This window comes from Oreochromis niloticus, linkage group LG9 (genome assembly GCF_001858045.2).
Source record: "Oreochromis niloticus isolate F11D_XX linkage group LG9, O_niloticus_UMD_NMBU, whole genome shotgun sequence".
Taxonomy (NCBI): Eukaryota; Metazoa; Chordata; class Actinopteri; order Cichliformes; family Cichlidae; genus Oreochromis; species Oreochromis niloticus.
The window spans coordinates 26792204-26803536 of NC_031974.2; the positions used below are offsets into that span (position 1 = coordinate 26792204).

Here is an 11333-nt window from a genome sequence, read left to right on the forward strand (position 1 = left end):
CAGGTTTCTTTTGAAATGTTAAAAGAATGTTGGAAATTTGATCAGAATACAGTGAAAATGAAAGAAACAGATATTTTTCTCAGATCATTGTGTTAAATTGTCATAATCCCCGTGTTCTCTTTAAGACTATCAGCTCTACTCTAAACAACCCTGAAGCCTCTGCTGACACATGTAATCAGTTCCTTTCTTTCTTTGTAAACAAGGTCGAGTCTATCAGGTCAGCAATAGTACTTCCTACATGTGACCCATCGGTGTTTATTCCATGACTGTAAACATGTTTCCATTTGTCACTTCCGTCTTTACTCTGAAATACAGGAAATGACATCATGGCTCAAAATCTTTGTCGTTCAACCAATTCTTTATTTAACATTTTTTTTTAACTTTATTTAAGAACTTAAACAAAAAGAACTCAAAAAGAACTTTTATAAAATACATTCAATAAAAACTTGAGAACAGGAAACTGATTTTTCATCCAACCACTGGAAAAAAAAAGGTAACCACTGAACACAAACACTATAGAAGAACAATTTATAAAGATTAAAATGGAACTACAGGAACATTTTGATTCATAGCCTCATTAGATCTTTAAGGAGACCCGATCTGAACTCTGTGGAGCCTGATCTCCAGGGTTTTAAGTTGGACTCTGAAACCAGAAGAAAATGTTTCTCTCTCTTCAGAATCGCTGTCGTCCTGTGATGGGAACGATTTCAGCCCTGCGTGATCGCGCTGATGTTTGCACAGAGCAGATAATGAAGTGAATGTTTTGGCACATTGGTAACAGTGAAACAGTTTATTAGTAACGTGGGATCGTTTGTGTGCGGAGTATGAACTGAGATTACTGAAGCTCTTGTCACACTGCTCACAGCTGTAGTTTCCTTCCATGTGTGTACGTTCATGCTTGTTACGACTACTTGAACATGAGAAGCTTTTGTCACAGTGTCTGCACTTGTATGGTTTCTCTCCTGTGTGGACTCGTTTGTGTCTTTTAAGGTGACCTGCAGTGGTGAACGATGACCCACACTGATCACAGAGGTGCTTTTTGACCCCACTGTGAGAGAGTTCATGTCGTTTTAACTCACTTGACGTGGGGAAGCTTCTCCCACATTCTTTGCAGTATTTCAGTTTGTCTCCAGTGTGTTTACGTTGATGTACTTTTAGGCCGGCTTGCTGACTGAAAGTTTTTCCACAGATGTCACAACGAAAGTCTTTCCCACCACCACAGCGATGACAGGGTTGAGAAGTGGATCCATCTGTGTCGCTCTGCTTCTAAACAAAGACACAAAGACAGTGTAAGTCAGTCCTTCAACACTTTTATCCTGAACATCGCCTGAAATAAAGAGCATCTCTGCAGACATCCAATTATATTTTACTGTTTTGATTAACACACTCAGTTTACTGGGCAACAATAACTACAATACTACCACCATAATACTACAGTAATACTTATTTAATATTACAGTAACATCTGACTTACACTTAAATGAAATGAAACTCTGAATAATGGCTCAGAGCTACTCTTCGGAGCAGTAGAAGTGCTAACATGCTAACACAATTTAATGAGCAGACTTGTTCCAAACAGTCAGCCTGAACTTACAAGAAAAAAATATAAATACATACCTCACAGTAACTGCACTTGTAGAGTCTCTTTCTGGTGTGGATCTGTTGGTGTTGTCTCAGGTGACTCGGAGTTTTAAAAGTCTTCTCACACAGGTCACATTGATAAGGTCTCTCCTCAGTGTGGGTAAACATGTGGCTTTGTAACTGTGCGTCTGTTGTAAAGTATTTGCCACACTGATCACACCAGTACACATCTTCTCCGGAGTGAATGCGTAGGTGTGTATTTCGGCTCCATAGCCGGCTGAAAGATTTTCCACAGATGTCACAGCTGTATGCCTTAATTCCAGAGTGGGTAACTAAATGTCTCTGTAAGTGGCTACTGTGAGTAAAAGCTCTGCCACACTGATCACAGCTGTAAGCTTTAACTCCACTGTGGACGACTTGGTGTGTTTTTAGGACATTCTTCCAGGAAAACGACTTTCCACACAAGTCACAGCTGAACGGTCTCTCTCCAGTGTGGATGAGCTGATGTTGTTTTAGTTTAGACTTCAAAGTAAAATCCTTCCCACACTCGTCACAGGTGTATTTTTTCTCTCTCTTTCTTCTGTGAGGTTTGTGGGCCTCCTGAGAGCGCTGACTTCTCGGTCCATGTTGGTCCTGCAGTGACAGAGATACAAACAGAGGCAGTGAGTGAAATGCATTCATTAAACAAACTGAAGCTTCAAACTCCCTCCATTAACACTAGTTTTAAACCTGAAGTTGGAGTGTGGCACGAAACACCTTAAAGGTCTCTTATCCCCACCTACTGGTAGTAGTAACACATTACATCCAACCTGGTGTTAAAAATAATTAATCATTGTTCAAACACTCTAAAATCATGCCCATCCCTCCTGCTTGTACACAAATATTAATGCTAACACACTCAGAATAGTAATGAATGTTTACCAGGTGTGTATTTTTTTTAAATATTTCCTGTTGCTGTTTCCTATTATATATTTCTATAACTTTCTAATATATTCAATAATAATAAATCAAATGTAACAGTTACTAGCTTGGTTCAGTGAAGGATGATGTCAGAGTCTGACTGTACCCTGAGGGTTGTTTTTACTTTTACTTGTTACATTAAAAAAATATATCTGTATTTTCTACTCCTTACATTTTCAAAACAGGCTTGTTACTTCTGGTTTAAGGCATTTGAGGGGAGTTATTTCATCACCTTAGTCAGGGGTTAAAGTGGGCCTTTGTCTTGTTTTGTTCTTTTTTTTGAGGGGGGGGGGGAGGTTAGCACCTGAACGACTGCAGGTGCTGATAAGTTACGGTTACGGTATTTCAACATCTAGCTAGCAATACAGAAGAAGAGCGAGAATAGATGGAGTAATATTTTTTATGTGGCAGTTAATTTCACATGCAGCGATTCTATCAGCCCAACAAACATCACCAAACACACAAACTGTTTGTGTGCAGTTTGTCTCACAATGTGATTTAAAGTAATGTTGAACCAATTCGGTGCACTTTGCTGATAAACTGAGCGCACTGAGTTCGCACGGCGCTTTGGTGACTGGGAAGCACAAAAAGAGAATTTCCAGCTGCTTCTCAACCCATTTACGTGAAAACTGCACCTGTGCAGATTCAGATGGAGCTGCAGTTTAATGGTACACTCAAGGCAAAGTACGACACTGAATGGCCCGCACAGTTTATTAGTTCCATTCCTGCAGCAATGCCCCAGCTCCGTCTACATGCAGCTCGAACCTTGTGTATGTTTTCATTTATTTTTTCTGGGGTTTTTGGCAGCATGTTCATATTTCTAACTTGCATAATTTTGACAGGATATATTTTTATGAAGAGCAAAATATTTAAAGTTAAAGTTGATTTTTCTAAGTTTATTTATTCTGGAATAATATTCCTGTCTGTTTTTATTCATATTTATGTTTTAAAACATGGTTTTAGTGTGTTCAATAAATGTTTATCTTGTTTGGCCCACGACCTAAAGTGTGCCTTGAGTTTTGGCCCCCTGTGCAATTGAGTTTGACACCCCTGGTGTAGAGGATGGAAATCAGCCAGGACAACTCATCAAACATCTGCAGACATCTGGTTGAATTCATTTGTGTACATCCACAGAGAGCAGCAGGTCAGCTGATCACAGCCTGTACATTAAGAAAATCGACTGGAGCTCTCAATAGAAATGATTGTGAGCTGTGACTCTTTTCCCCACACTGAGCGACTACAGCTGATTTTAGGGTTCCCCACCTGCTGAATCCCACTTTAACCTCTTCCCTGCCCATTTTCCTCTTTAGAGGCAAAGTCACCCTCTACAATGTAGGCATTGTATTATTACATGATTATTACATTACATTAATATAGCACAAGGTTCAGTTAGTTTTGCATAAAATATATATCATTACTTCAGCTTTTAACCCTTTAAGACCTACCATAGAACCAAGTTTGCCAAAGCTTATCTTTATATTTTTACCTGCCCTTAATGCCATTTTTGGGAGCATTTCAAGTTGCTATACATCAATATGACCATTATATCCCAAATTTTAATAATATCTATGCATTAAGTCCATAGTAACGACATAAAGTGCAAAAAAATTGCAATAAAATACAAAAAAATTTAAATCGTTTTTGTTTGTTTTGTTTTTACACATATTTCTAGTTAGAGAAATTTCAGAGGTTTATCCCTCAAAACTGTAAATGGAAAAAAGTTGCACCTTGTTTCCAACCACAGGAAATTTGTTTTGAGTATTTTTGAGATTTTTATATACTGCAGGAAAAAAATAAATAAATATTATAATGCAAATTTGCAAAACAAACAGCATGTGCATCAACATAAACTATTACCAACAGTGCAATTTAAGTTCTAAGCATCCCAGAAACAATACAGAAAAGAATAAAGTCAAACATGACTTTTAAAAACACCAGTATAGGTATCCCTGAAGGCAGGTTTTGGCAGGTAAAGTTGGACATGCGATAGTTCACGCTGACATCTATTCCAACGTAGTAAGTGTTATGAACAGCTGATCGGATCGGCAAAGCGTGTTTCTGGAATGTTATGTTTTTTTTGCTGCAAGTGCTTTTTATGCAATTTTTGCAAATACATATGTGGAAGGAAACTGTGACCTAGGGCAAGCTGATGGCATAAGAAGTAAGTACAACTCCTCCTAAATAAAATAATTGCGCTAGCTTAAGTGCAGTTCTACCGGGATTTTAAAATTGTTACGCAAAACAGAGCGTTCCTGCTCCAATAGGCCTTAAAGGGTTAATGGAGTATATGGGCAGAAATCTGTGCCATCAGAAACTGAATTTGAATAAGTTAAATTTGAATTTGAATTACTTGGATTGAATCTGAATTGTAACTTGAATGAAAGCTTTTGAAAACTGAATTTGAATTAGTCTAATTTGAAATTGAATTTATGGTTTGAAAATGAATTGATTTGCTTTGAAACTGCATTTTATCCTTTAAAAATTCAGCTCTCGAATAATTTCAGATTCACTTCTCACCATTCAGTTTCAGTTCTACAATTCAATTTCAGTTCCAAAATTCAGTTTTTTGGGACTTACATCCGGTTCCGGTTCAAGCGCAGATTAATAGAACTACAGACTGATAGCGTTACTGACGGGAATCTATAGCGTCTTGAGCTGAATTAAGACTTCAGAAGTCATTCGTCATGTCGAATGACCAGCGGATAAACTCTCAGGTTGGTAATAAATGTATTACATGTAGAAGAACAAGCGTCATGTTAACAATTGATAGCCGTACAGTAACCTTTATGCTTATTGTAGCTGCTAGCTAAAAACGCTAATTTAGCCTAGTTTGCCCTAAATTCAGCTTTGACAAACAAATATGATCGACTGTTTCTAGTAGAATTCCAAAGTTGTCATCTTGTACCCTGTCAGAGCCCTGTATGCTTGCAGAGACCCCTACAGTAAGGAAACATGCAAAACGCTGTCCAAACCTTTGTATTTGAGCTTTATTTATGTCTTACACAGCATCCCAACTCTTTAGCTAACTTAATAACTTTAGCTAAAGTGAATAGTTAGTCTTATTCATTAGTGCAGCGTTACTGGATCACCTCTGTTTGAAGTGATATAATATGATATACAACTATCACTGAAACAGCAAACTTTATAAATAAACAAACAACACTTCTCATTCTCTAAACGTTTGGCCACAGCTGTAGATTACACTATCAGTGCTTGTTCACTCTTGACAATAATTACATTTCTAAATTCTCTTTGTGCATTTACAGGTAAACAATATCTAATATTTTATCTAAATGACTGCTTTGTCTTTGAAAAGGCGAAGAGCCTGAGGCCGGTGACACTCCAGTTCTACTCTAAGTACATCCTTACGGTGGCTCACAGGACAAGGCCACATTCCTGTCCTGCCAGAAGAGAAGAGAAACTTCAGAGTCTTCATGAAGTTCAACCAAAACCTGTCATATGGAATATGACAGGGGGTCTCAAACTCCAGTCCTCGAGGGCCGGTGTCCTGCAACTTTTCCATGCCCTCGAGGACTGGAGTTTGAGACCCCTGCTGTATGGTGTTCATGCAGTTTTCTACCCCACAGTTACAGCATGTCTGACTGCCTGTTCAGCATATGCAAAAATATATGATGAGTTTAAGCATGTGATGACTAAGGCCTTCCATTACGGTGTTTGTCATCACATGTCACAGACATCTGGATGATCATTTGGAATAAACGAAAAAACTAAAAACTTGTTACTTCATCTTTTATCTTTATTATTATTATTGTTCTTATTTTACATTTTTCATTGTTAGGCATTGGGTTTATTTGTAGTAGTCCTTTCCAACTTCTTTCCCTCTTCCATGTTACTGTGTCAGTATCTATTTGGGGTTGGGAGTGGAACAGGAAGTAAGGAACAGAAAGTGCCATTTAAACCAGGAGAGGTTCTTATATTTCAGAAGAAGGGATTAATAAAAAAAAAAAAATGACCTCAATGCCATATTTTATTTAGGAACCCTAGAGAGCACTTTGCAAAATAACACATTCTTATAATTTCACCCTCAGATGAGCCAAGCTACGACTGTCAGGGAAGGTGATGTAGGTACAGAGCATGTGAGAGTGGTTAAGTTAATGTCTTTTGTCTAGATGAAGGCACAGGAGGGATCAATGGCATGGCGTAGAGATTCAGTATCTTCAGTCTTCAGTGGACACTCCATTTCTGGCACAAAACACCTGTAAAAGATGGTCGATTTAGGAGGAGACCCGACAACTTCAGCCTGTCAAACATAGCAATGGAGCAGTATGTTTAAAAAAAACAACTAATAAGCATGCACTCAGTACCCTAAGAATTATTATGATAGTTAAACACAGTGATAGTTGTATATCATATTATATCACTTCAAACAGAGGTGATCCAGTAACGCTGCACTAATGAATTAGACTAACTATTCACTTTAGCTAAAGTTATTAAGTTAGCTAAAGAGTTGGGATGCTGTGTAAGACATAAATAAAGCTCAAATACAAAGGTTTGGACAGCGTTTTGCATGTTTCCCTACTGTAGGGGTCTCTGCAAGCATACAGGGCTCTGACAGGGTACAAGATGACAACTTTGGAATTCTACTAGAAACAGTCGATCATATTTGTTTGTCAAAGCTGAATCCAGGGCAAACTACGCTAAATTAGCGTTTTTAGCTAGCAGCTACAATAAGCATAAAGGTTACTGTACGGCTATCATTTGTTAACATGACGCTTGTTCTTATACATGTAATACATTTATTACCAACCTGAGAGTTTATCCGCTGGTCATTCGACATGACGAATGACTTCTGAAGTCTTAATTCAGCTCAAGACGCTGTAGATTCCCGTCAGTAACGCTATCAGTCTGTAGTTCTATTAATCTGCGCTTGAACCGGAACCGGATGTAAGTCCCAAAAAACTGAATTTTGGAACTGAAATTGAATTGTAGAACTGAAACTGAATGGTGAGAAGTGAACCTGAAATTATTCGAGAGCTGAATTTTTAAAGGATAAAATGCAGTTTCAAAGCAAATCAATTCATTTTCAAACCATAAATTCAATTTCAAATTAGACTAATTCAAATTCAGTTTTCAAAAGCTTTCATTCAAGTTACAATTCAGATTCAATCCGAGTAATTCAAATTCAAATTTAACTTATTCAAATTCAGTTTCTGATGGCACAGATTTCTGCCCATAGGAGTACTTCTTAACAATAGTATCTGTCACCTTCTGTGTCGAACTCATTGTTTTCTCTGCAGTGGCTGAGCTGAGTCCAAGTAGCTTAAATGTTCCTCTGCTGCTCCGTCAGACTCTTCTCCTCCTGCTGATCAGCTGGGACACAAAACAGAACTTTGTTAGGCTCCACACTGCACCGAAGAATAAAAGTGTCTCATATGTTCATCTGAGAGCACAAAAACAAATTTTAGCTTCCTTGGGTGGGCAACTTGTTTAAAACAAACACAAAAGGTTTGAGCACTGATACCAAATTCAGCAGTATGGCACACCAGTACCAGGAGAGCAATTCATCCTTAAAAAAGGCCCTGGCCAAGAATGAAAACAGAACAATCGATGGAGCTGCATAAACAAGTACAGTGTTTCCCAACCACTGTGCTGCGGCACATACGTGTGCCGTGAGAAATGATGAGGTGTGCCGTGGAAGATTATCCTATCTGAGTGGGTGTAGAAATCTGAGCCATGATCTGAGTAACCCTCATCACTCAGTCACACTCCGATTCTATACTTGCATCAAGTCCATTGCACTACTTTCAAGCATTCTGCAACCTGTCCTCTCATTTAAATCTGATAAAACTAGAACACAGATCCCCTCTTAGGGTTCGAGGCTGTATTTGTTTGTATCAAGTCCATTGCACTACTTTCAAGCATTCTGTCCACCTGTCCTCTAATGTGTGCCTTCCTCCTCTTTGTAGATACTCCTCTTATATGTTATTTATTCTTACTGTCTTACTATTTATATTGTTTTCCATGCACAGTTGGTGTGGCGCGACCACAATTTAGTTGAATACGTACAAAGACAATAAAAGACTATTCTATTCTATTCTATATGTCTTTGTTCCTCCATTTCAGTTTTGTTTGGAGCTTTAAAAAATCTGCAGTACATTTAAATCTGATAAAATTAGAACACAGATCCCCTCTTAGGGTTCGAGGCTGTATTTGTTTTAAAAATGCATCTCTGGTATCTCTGGCCTATCATTATTATTTTGCTAACAGTTAATCAGGCTCATTTACTGAATACTGATCAGAATTTATCAAATCATCTTTGAAATGATTCTAATGATGGGCCTCTCAGAGTGAAGCCAGTTTTTACAATCACATGCCCTGTGGGCCGACACAACTTTGCACTGATGAAGGCAGCTGTGTTTTAGCCTGGAATACATTTATTTTTACCTTTCTCATAAATGGATTTCATTATAGCACTTTTACCGCCAACATGTTGGGATGTTTTTGTAGCCGGAAGTGACCTTATATGGATGAAGGGTGGCGCTAGCTAGCTAGCTTGGATAACATGCTGAATTCAAAAACTGTGCAGGTGCCACACAGTGACACAGAGATGCTAACTAGCGCTTAGTAACAGACTAATAAAATAATAGAAACTCTGATTACACTTAGTTAATATAAAAGCTTTCTTCTAATAATAACACTGTTTTCTTCTCAGTGTTTCATTAGCATTTGTTGATATCTTCTTGTAAATTAGTTTATAGCAGCTTGACTTGATGTAGAGGCTTTTTCTTTCAACAGGTTAACAAATAACTGACAACAGAGACCGAGGAGAGCAACAGAAAACTTCACTCAGGAGCTAAACTCAAGATTGACTAAACTCAGATCAAAGTTACCTTAGTGCTTCACTTTAGATGAGGAAGAAAAATAAACTTAAACACAAACGCAATGAAGCGGGAACTCTGCGGCTTCTTCTTCTTTTGGGTTTTTCTTTGGCGGTTAGAGCTTTAAGGTGCATTACCGCCACCTGCTGGACTAGATGGTTCTTAAACTAAAACTAGAGATTTAAAAGTATTTTAATAAACAATAAAAACAAAGACAAAATGTGTCAGTGTCTTATATTCATTAACATAAACATCAGATGGCTTCAGCTTACCCTAACCCCCATTTATTTATTGCTTTGCTTTCTGCAGGTCGCCACAGTAAATAAGTATGTGTTGTTTTGCCTGATTTAATAAAGGTTACACTGACTCACTTCTCTATCAGCAGATCCAAGTGTGACATTATCCATAATTTCCCAGGAGGGTATTTGGGTTTGGAGTCACAGCACAGTTTTCAGACTTAATTAATGGGCTTCAGTACAGCCTGATAATTACAGGCATTCAAACTGTTTGCTGATGAACTTTGGAAGTAAAACTATAGACAGCTTTAGAAGGTTTTTTCATAGGAAAAGTATAGATAGATACTTGGTCCCACTGAATAAGGTTAGATCTTTTACTGGTTGATTGATGAACCTCACAATAACTTGTGTTGCTTTGCAGATAAACTCGGCCTGGTTGGTGCAAAAAGTCATTTACCTACACCATGAAGCCATGAAATCTCTGAATAACAAACAAACATGAAACAAGAACATTTCTTTTGTCTTCCATGTAACAATCCCAAACTGTAAAAATAGCTCAACCTAGTGTGGCTGCTGCACAAGACTTAGCACATGTCACCTTCTGATCAGGTTTGTGGTTTGATCCCTGGCTGTTCCAGTCTGCAAGTCAAATATCCTTCACTAAGATAGTAATTCCAAGTTGCTTTCTGATGCATCCACTGGAGTGTGAATGTTTCATAGAATTTGTCAAACAGTTTTATGTGTGGTCACATTGTTTTGTTTTTGTTTGTGGATTGAAGCACACACTTGTGAGTCCTCAAAAGTTACTCATCAATCACTGAACACTTTTTTAAAATTTTAGTTTAAGATAAGATAAGATAACTTTTATTAGTCCCACACGTGGGAAATTAGTTTTGTTACAGCAGAAGTGGACAGTGCAAAGTTACATAGAAAAATTAGAAAAACACTGGAATAAGATAAGAATAAGATACTGTATGCAACTGTACACAATAGAATAGAATAAAATAAAATACTATATACAGTACAATAAAATAGAATACAAATGCTATATACAATTGAGTATCATACTGTATGCATTTGTAACACTTTTGAGACAGATTTCTCTCTCTTTTTTTTTTTTCGTTTAAAGGCCAAGAAAGATGCCCAACGGATTTACTTTACCAAGTGGATCATTATGGCCTTGCCATATTGGTCCATTTGACTGACCTTTATTATTATTATGTATTTATTTTATTTTATTTTCAGTTGTTACAGATGGGACAGACATGACTGGGGGACATTAAAGGGAGAAAGAAAGAAACATAGAAAGAAAGAGAGGGAGAGAAAGAAAAACAGAGGGGAAGAGGGACAGTGAGAAAGGGCACCTAAAAACAATCACCTGGATCACCTGTTGAGAAAAGAAAAAACAGAAGAGATAACGGAATTACGCAGAGAGCAATTAAATGGAAGGACTGTAGATTTTGACCAGTTTATTGAATAATCTGAAACTCTTGAAAAAGAGTTTATCAATGTAATTACCCCAGAGAGATTGGTTTGTGAGTTTTGGAGAAAAAGCAACACATCGTCTGCATAAAGACTGAACTTATGTTCTACATTCTTGCATTTTATGCCCCTAATTACTGTAATTGCTGCTGCTAGTGGTTCGATAAAAATTGCAAACAGTGAAGGGGAGAGTGGGCATCCCTGCCTGGTGCCCCTCAAGAGACAAAAGCTGGAG

The 11333-nt window shown here is 37.7% G+C and overlaps 1 long non-coding RNA gene across 1 annotated transcript in view; it reads right to left on the bottom strand.

The window, feature by feature from the left end:
* The window catches only part of LOC109199464 (uncharacterized), a 35443-nt gene extending 25962 nt beyond the window's left edge, over positions 1–9481 (bottom strand). Inside the window, exon 1 of the long non-coding RNA XR_003221786.1 lies at positions 9393–9481. This is a non-coding gene — a long non-coding RNA (uncharacterized LOC109199464). The remainder of the gene's footprint in view (positions 1–9392) is intronic.
* Positions 9482–11333: the final 1852 nt, after the last annotated feature.